Source organism: Schistocerca nitens, chromosome 1 (assembly GCF_023898315.1).
Source record: "Schistocerca nitens isolate TAMUIC-IGC-003100 chromosome 1, iqSchNite1.1, whole genome shotgun sequence".
NCBI lineage: Eukaryota > Metazoa > Arthropoda > Insecta > Orthoptera > Acrididae > Schistocerca > Schistocerca nitens.
Genome location: NC_064614.1, coordinates 1,129,404,043 through 1,129,413,441, shown reverse-complemented (window position 1 = coordinate 1,129,413,441; position 9,399 = coordinate 1,129,404,043). Strand labels below are relative to the sequence as shown.

Genomic DNA, 9,399 nt, shown 5'->3' with positions numbered 1-9,399 from the left:
TATCCATGCCAACGCCGTACGTACTTCGTCCGCTGTCCTTGCCACCAGCATCACATCGTCAGCAAAAGCGCGGCAATGAAAGGTCAGTTGTGGCAACGGCAATCCCTCCAGCCGTCTTCGGAGACCATATAGGCAGGGGTCCAAAGCCATTGCATACAAAAATATCGAAAGGGGGCAACCTTGACGAACTGACCTTGAAATAACAATGTAGTCAGTGCCCCGCCCATTCACCGAGACCTTTGATCGCACGCCGTGTAACAGTCGCATGATCAATAGAATGAAGGCCTGTGGGAGTCCCGATCTGCCCATCACTGTGTGCCCATCACTGTCGAACGCATGATCGAAGTCAATGGCGGCTAGTGCCCCACGCACTCGGCATGCCGCTGCTAATGCGATGATATCTCGGTAGTCACCGAGCGCCGTATGTACGTTACTCTTACCGCCGAGGCACGTTTGATCTATGAGGGGTCTATCAGAAATTGAGGACCGCAGGCGAGCCCCAAGGATGCGCGCGAAAATCTTATAGTCGCAGTTCAAGAGAGTGAGTCGTCTATAATCTCCTGGCCTACTGCCACCGCGTGGTTTGGGTATTGGGATGATGACACCCTCCGTGAATTCGGCAGGTATCTCAGTCTGCGGTAACAGGAGTTCGTTGTACATCTGAATCCAGGTCCGTCTCATGAGGTATGCAAAGGCGCGGTAAAATTCAATTGGGAAGCCGTCCTGTCCTGGGGACTTGTTCGGAGCCCCCCTGGCAATTGCGTCTGTCAGCTCGTCCTCCGTTATCGCTGTGATTAAAGTATCTGCGATGTGAAACGCACTTCTTGTAGGAGTACAATATCCACGTCCGCAGCGTGTAACATATCTTTCAGCATTTGAATTTTAAGCGGTGTCCGAATGCCATTAATGTTTATCGTTGCAATGCGGTACGCCTGGCGTGTGTTCATCAGTTGTAGGGGGGCGTCATCAAGCGATGGTGTTGAAAACCGGACTGCTGTCGTCTATCGGCACCCCCGGCGCTCCTCACCACACTAAGTTGTTCTACATTCCCCGGCCCCTCCTGGCGTCTGGCCAGGACTATCCTCAATCGTCACGTTCGTATCTTCATTCTGTTCCTGTTGTTCCAATTCTTGCTCCCAGTCCCCCAGCATATTAAAGGAACTGGCCGAAGGATGGTGGGCAACGTTGTCACCCTCTGATGTTGGACAATTGACATCTCTACTTCTGCCTTCCGGTCACCAGAAGGAGGGTTCAAGTTATCGTCGCTGTGCAATTCCTGCATCGTCATCTCGGTATCTGTTGAATCCACTGGTCTCAGGTCGTCCACTGTCGTTGTCGTCCACTGTCCCCTCGGGACTATGGCTATCGTCAGCAGAAGTCAGTCGACGCTTCTCTCTTCTCTTCGGCGAACGCTGTTTCCGTTGCATTGCTTCCGCATCGGCTGTTTGGGTTGCGCATCCTCCGTCTTGGACCTGGCCTATCACGCTCTCGGTGGAACACTGGCAGCCACCACGGATGAGCCTGGAGCGGCCGTCAGCTGCATCTCTTGTGTGGTGTCCTGTGTCTGCTGTGGTGGAACCGGTGGTCGGAGTTCCAGTCCGTTGGTGTCCATGTTCTCTATAGGGTGCAGCTGCTGGTGCCCATCGGAAATCCCCCTAACGTCGCCTCTCAGGGCTTCCACAAAGGTCAACGGTAATACAGTCATCTGTTGTGGCGCCTGAACGTCATCCCGTGGGGTTTGCACTAAACGGCGCTGGAGGCATTCCGAGCGGACGTGACCTACTTTCCCGCACCCCGAGCAAGTGCGAGGTTGTCCATCATGGATTATAATCGCTCGACAACCTCCTATGTACATATAAGAGGGGGCGTGCTTTCGCAGTTCTATCCGTATTTGTCTCACCCCATTTAGGACGGGGTATGTGGTAAAACTCGTCCATTTTTCGGCCACATGGGATAGAACTGTACCGTTTCGTCGAAAGGCGTCGGTCACAAGTTCAGACGGGACCTCAAACGGAAGTTCGAAGACCCTTATAGTGCGGATCCCCATTCCCGCGTGATCGACCGTAACCGCACCAGCATTCCCGTCGGCATGACAGAAACGATACCCGTTCGGTGATCGTTGTAGAAGTCTTTCGCAAGCATCCTCGTCAACAAGCTTGACATAGACTACGCTTGAAACGATCGATAAATGGATTCCCACGGTTTCCTGTGGATCGATTTTTACCTCTTCTCTTAAAAAAAGTTCAGTCTCGTGTGCCTTTGGTCGTGTATAGTCGTTCGCAAAACTGAACTTCAAAGTCGTTTTTCTATACGAGTGTGCCATCTCGTTCTAGGCTCACAACACCGCAAACGCGAAGCTGCTCTGGCGTAAACAAACAGGCGCGCGCACCACAGCGCGGCCGGCGGGCAACACGGTCCGCACTGTGTCACTGCCGAAGGCAGACTGTTGTGAGCCACCGAGGGCACAGAGGATAGTGCGCCTGCAGGGACTTATCCTTTGCACGCTCCCCGTGAGACCCACATTATCAACATGTCCACACCACTACATTCGTTGTGCGCCTAATAGATGTTTGCCCATCATACTCATTACCAAGTCCCGTACGAGTTCGGGCATAGCGTGTGCGTTCGCATACAGCAACGCCTGTTTGCAGCTAGGGTGTCCATTTAATTATCATTTCATTTCTAGCAAACATCTATTAGGCGCACTACGAATGTAGTGGTGTGGACATGTTGATAATGTGGGTCTCACGGGGAGCGTGCAAAGGATAAGTCCCTGCAGGCGCACTATCCTCTGTGCCCTCGGTGGCTCAGATGGATAGAGCGCCTGCCATGTAAGCAGGAGATCCCGGGTTCGAGTCCCGGTCGGGGTACACAATTTCAACATGTCCCCAATGAAGTACATCTACGCCTGTTTGCAGCTAGGGTGTCCATTTAATTATCATTTCACTTCTAGCACAGCTGCATGATCATCAATGGTAACTGCACTTTCGGGAACAGATACTACCGTCATATATGCACCACTAAAAGCAATTCAACTTTAATTTAAAACCATCGGCTGTGAGCCATACAAATACACACAACAGAAAATAAGAAAAGGCAGTGCAGCTAACGGCGCTCAGAAGTTTTGGGGGTCGGCCAGCACTTGAAATACTAACGTTCACATAGGTGAGACAGGCAGTTGGCCCAACCATTCTCGATCCGACGACAATGAAATGAAATGTGTGACGAGGGCCTCCCGCCGGGTAGACCGCTCGCCTGGTGCAAGTCTTTCGATTTGACGCCACTTCGGCGACTTGCGCGTCGATGGGGATGAAACGATGATGATTAGGACAACACAACACCCAGTCCCTGACCGGGAAAATCTCCGACCCAGCCGGGAATCGAACCCGGGCCCTTAGGATTGACAGTTTGTCGCGCTGACCACTCAGCTACTGGGGGCGGACGATCCGGCGACAACCCAACCAACAGACAGTCAACGGACCCACCGAAAAGGTAACTTGCGCTCCACCCCACCAGCACACAACCGGGAGTTCAATGCAATACTTGCCGGCCGAAGTGGCCGTGCGGTTAAAGGCGCTGCAGCCTGGAACCGCAAGACCGCTACGGTCGCAGGTTCGAATCCTGCCTCGGGCATGGATGTTTGTGATGTCCTTAGGTTAGTTAGGTTTAACTAGTTCTAAGTTCTAGGGGACTAATGACCTCAGCAGTTGAGTCCCATAGTGCTCAGAGCCATTTGAACCAATGCAATACTTAAAAGGCATGGACGCCCACAACTGAGCGTACATTAAGCTGTCAAATTACACACAGTGCTGGACAGCGACAACACAGTGAGGAAAGGACACTGCCTGAATTTACGTCAATGGCGACGGCAGGTAACCGGAACGTTAACGGCCACAAGGCCCAAAATTTCGCTGGTGTACTTCAATTTCAAATAGCCAAATACAGTTAGGCTCCACCAGACGGTGGCTAAACCTTCGCCAACTCGAACACACACGTTGTTGCTCGCGAGAATGTCCCAACAGGCAACAACGAGAACCAGACGGCACAATGTGAACAGTCTTGACTTGGTGATAAATTAAATCCAAAATCAACTTTCGTGTCCATGGTTGGTGAGCCACGGACCTCGTAGCAATGGGAACAGCCCCACACACTCCAACACTGCGTAGAGACCGCCAGTGGGCCAGGCGAAACTACACTCCGCGTAGATTCCCTCGCTGCTCCACGCCAACTGACCGACTGCCACACATCAGCACGGAGACAGCACTAAAATAACTGAGCAGTTGACATCTCAAGCGACACACAGTTTCACGAACACTTGCACGAAGGACTAGACAATACTAATGGCAGCGACCGTGTAATAACAAGGACGAACCACGAGTCGGCACACGCTGGCAACCCATAAGCGATCGCCCACCAACATACATGTCGTCCGACAATACGACTGACCGACGACCAACCAAGGTGGTCCGCACTCAAGTGATATGTATCAGCAACCGTTGGGCGAGTCATGGCTGTCTGGACCTGACTGCAGCGCGCCCCGACTGAACGTCTGCCACGTCCTAAGTCAAGCAATGCCAGATCCGAACTGCACTGCTAGCCCCTCCCAACTCACTGACAGATCCGAACTAACTCCGAACACCCGACAACCGGGAAGAAATAGCAGTTAGCAAAGATAATAGACCAGGGCTTATATCGACAAGCACCGCTGCTGCCACTCACGGGAAGGCAAGGCGGCAACTCACTGACACCAGTAATTAAAATTAACATAGGAAGGTGGCAGTACAGTAAAAACAGGATGTCAAATGAGATATGGCACGAACACGAGCCACGCGCGGCTCACCAATTAATTATTATCATATGGACACCACTGTATCGCACAGTATTTTTAGACTCGTTTACCTGACCTTCTATATCTCTATATGACACATTCCCTGTGTGATCAATTTTTCTTTTTTCAGTCCACTTAGGTCCTTTTTTTAATTTATGCTATGGCTGTACTCAACAGATTACCTCTTGACTGATCGGATTCCTATATACTTCTTCCACTATATCTATCTGGACTTTCTCGAGAATATTTTTAACTTGTTGGATCTGTGGTATATTCTTTAATTTTGCCATATGTATCGCAATTTTATGTGTGAGCCTCATTGTTGGGAGCCTCTGAATACGTACACAAAATTTTAGTAATGTCTGCTATCAGGTTTGACGATTTCCGTGTTGCTTTATGCTATGTTTGGTTGATGTTAAGTGTAAGTTGTCCCACCTTATTCAGCATTTGAACATTTAAGTAATGCGCCAGCCCTTGTTATTTGAATTGAGGCATTGGCCAGAACTGGGCTTTGGCGCCGGCATGATTGAGGCAATATATTTTGGGAGCCCGTCCATAACGAGAGCCATATCAGACTGTGAATCGAATTCTGCTAATATTATAAGTTTCGTTGCAATGTGGCTTGAATGTTGTGAAGAATAGGATGTAAGTAGTTTTGTGGAAGTCTGTCGTGTCCTCTATGTGAAGTGTTGCTGCCTGTATCGAGATATTTGCGATACAACGCCCTCCCTGACGCAAACCTCAACTCACATCTTCAGTTTACTTTTTTCCACTTCTTAGATCGTCACTATTGCCTAGGCTGTCTGGTATTGCTGGCGTGCTATTCCACTACTGGAGAGCATCAGCAATAGTGACAATCTAAGAAGGGGGGAAAAATAAGCTGAAGATGTGAATTGAGGTTTGTGTTAGGGAGAGCATTGGATTATGATAGCAGCTGTGTTCGCTGTAATGCTTTGGTGGTGTAAGAGCTACCCTACCTACCTGGCACGCCAGAACACCTAGGTTCAAACCGCCGGTGGGGCACAAATTTTGATTCATTTCCTCAGCTCCCATCATTATCATGGAATTTAGACCTGTTTAGCGATGAAGGAATAAGAGTTTATTCTGGCCACACATATCTATGGTCATACACATAAAATATACAGTGCAACTCATTATTTCAGTGCAAGATTTTCAGAATATACACTAGTGTTTTTCTAAACTTGTGGGATGGTATTCGAAATTTGCATCGTTGCCTACAATGCAACTGATTTTTTCCCTTGAAGGAGACATGTTTCTGACTTTGTAGGGTCTTGAAACTTCCTGGCAGATTAAAACTATGTGATGGAACTTCGAACTCGAAACAGGGACATTTGACAACACAGACATGTGCTCTACCAACTGAACTATATATGCACGACTCAGGACCCATGCTCACATCTTTATTTCCGCCAGGACCTCGTCTCCTGCTATCCACACTTTAAAGACGTTCCCTGAATAACCTCTGGGACCAGAATTCTTGGGAGAAATGATACAGCGGAGAATGGGTTTAGCAACAGCCTAGGGCACTGGTCTTCAAACTGCGGCCTGAGTCAAGTATTTGTGTGGTTCGACCATTTTTTATAATAAGGTGCATGTGTGCGTCCAGAATGGTAGGAGTTCACAGAGTTTTTGGCCGATATTAGTAAAAAATACAACAAACTTAATTTGGAATTGTAAGGACCAGACAAGATTACTATGTTGTTGTTGTTGTCTTCAGTCCTGAGACTGGTTTGATGCAGCTCTCCATGCTAATCTATCCTGTGCAAGCTCCTTCAACTCCCAGTACCTACTGCAACCTACATCCCTCTGAATCTGCTTAGTGTATTCATCTCTTGGTCTCCCTCTACGATTTTTACCCTCCACGCTGCCCTCCAATGCTAAATTTGTGATCCCTTGATGCCTCAGGACATGTCCTACCAACCGATCCCTTCTTCTAGTCAAGTTCTGCCACAAACTTCTCCCCAATGCTATTCAATACCTCCTCATTGGTTACGTGATCTACCCACCTAATCTTCAACATTCTTCTGTAGCACCACATTTCAAAAGCTTCTATTCTCTTCTTGTCCAAACTATTTATTGTCCATGTTTCACTTCCTACATGGCTACACTCCATACAAATACTTTCAGAAACGACTTCCTGACACTTGACTCCATACTCGATGTTAACAAATTTCTCTTCTTCAGAAACGCTTTCCTTGCCATTGCCAGTCTACATTTTATATCCTCTCTACTTCGACCATCATCAGTTCTTTTGCTCCCCAAATAGCAAAACTCCTTTACTACTTTAAGTGTCTCATTTCCTAATCTAATTCCCTCAGCATCACCCGACTTAATTCGATTACATTCCATTATCCTTGTTTTGCTTTTGTTGATGTTCATTTTATATCCTCCTTTCAAGACACTGTCCATTCCGTTCAACTTCTCTTCCAAGTCCTTTGCTGTCTCTGACAGAATTACAATGTCATCGGCGAACCTCAAAGCTTTTATTTCTTCTCCCTGGATTTTAATACCTACTCCAAATTTTTCTTTTGTTTCCTTTACTGCTTGCTCACTATACAGATTGAATAACATCGGGGAGAGGCTACAACCCTGTCTCACTCCCTTCCCAACCACTGCTTCCCTTTCATGCCCCTCGACTCTTATAACTGCCATCTGGTTTCTGTACAAATTGTAAATAGCCTTTCGTTCCCTGTATTTTACCCCTGCCACCTTTAGAATTTGAAAGAGACTATTCCAGTCAACATTGTCAAAAGCTTTCTCTAAGTCTACAACCGCTAGAAACGTAGGTTTGCCTTTCTTAATCTTTCTTCTAAGGTAAGTCGTAAGGTCAGTATTGTCTCACGTGTTCCAACATTTCTACGGAATCCAAAGTGATCTTCCCCGAGGTCGGCTTCTACCAGTTTTTCCATTCGTCTGTAAATAATTCGTGTTAGTATTTTGCAGCTGTGACTTATTAAACTGATAGTTCGGTAATTTTCATATCTTTCAACACCTGCTTTCTTTGGGATTGGAACTATTATATTCTTCTTGAAGTCTGAGTGTATTACTAGGCCAATGACTAATAAAATATTTACATTTCAAGCCAACATATGGGGAGTCAGATAAAATACGATGTTTGATTTTTAGTTTCTAGTGCGATTTTTAGACACCACAGCCTTTTACAAGGGCCTGAAAACTATTTGTGCGGAAAGGAAAGAGGTTGCTTTCTGGAAATTTCCATCGTGTCAGCATGATAAATTGCTCTTAATTCCAAAAGTAGAACTTTGTAGCTTTAATAATAAGAGAATCTTAGAATTTTACAAAAGTTTATTTTTGAAGTAACTGATTAGTGTTTCATATTGGATTCAAAATATGCAAGCTCTTCATAGTCTTACTTGATCTAGACTACTTTTGAAACAGTATTTAATGAAAAAATTTATATAAGTTGAAAGGTGGCTACACTGAGCCACAGCGCCAGAGATCGCTAGAGAGCATTGTTCCGCCGCCTCCACTGGCACAGTCATTATTGAGATGTGCTAGAAGTCAGTGCTTGTCGAGGACTCGTAGTATTCAGTTCGTGTTCAGATGTGCTAGTAGGGAGTGCTTGCTGAGATGTGATACTGAAAAGTTCTTGTTGAGATGTGGTAATAGCGAGGCGGTGTGGAGCTATATTGTAATTATGAGAGTGATTTTGGTCAATATATGAAGGTAACGAAACTTGATTTATTTTTCATTATTTCCATGTTGTAAATAATGTGTCATTACAGGTTCAGTCAACAAAGCATTTGGCTTGTGTTCTTGGATTAGAGTGTAATTGTGGATCTCTTGAGTAATTATGGTATTTGTATTTTCTTTAATTAATTCAGTATAAATGTTATTTAAAAATTCTTGTGTTGTTGAAGAAGAACCGTGCCAGATGCGTACGTTGAGTCACACTCCCACACACAGAACAGTTACTCTTGTGCTTGTTGTTGCGTTGGTTTTATAGTTGCTGGGGACTTAATTAATTAATTGTGTTAATGAAAATTTCCATTTCATTCCTTGTTGTTGTTCTATGCAGTCAGATAGCGTAATAATAACAGTCAGGGCCAACCGTTACGAGACTTCGTAATCGGACAGACAGCTACTAAAGCAAAAAAAATTAAAATTATTTGCAAAAAAATGGTTCAAATGGCTCTGAGCACTATGGGACTCAACTGCTGAGGTCATTAGTCCCCTAGAACTTAGAACTAGTTAAACCTAACTAACCTAAGGACATCACAAACATCCATGCCCGAGGCAGGACTCGAACCTGCGACCGTAGCGGTCCTGCGGTTCCAGACTGCAGCGCCTTTAACCGCACGGCCACTTCGGCCGGCAAAATTATTTGCATTCAACTTTTATTAAGCCCCCATGCACGTGGCGACCACTGCTTCGGATCGTCCCTTGGAATTCTTCTGATTGTAGAAATAGTGGACAGTAGCATTGTTGTAGTAATTTGTAGTTTAGTAATTGTAGTCTGTTTTGCATGTGTAGATTTGGTAAATGTCATTCTTATAATGGTGTTTTTTTCTCTGAATTTGATTTGTTGT

General features: G+C 46.2%; 1 non-coding gene across 1 annotated transcript; it reads left to right on the top strand.

Annotated features, from left to right (window-relative positions):
- Positions 1–2,795: 2,795 nt before the first annotated feature.
- Trnat-ugu (transfer RNA threonine (anticodon UGU)) lies at positions 2,796–2,870 on the top strand. Its single transcript has one exon. It is a non-coding gene; the product is annotated as a tRNA-Thr (tRNA).
- Positions 2,871–9,399: the final 6,529 nt, after the last annotated feature.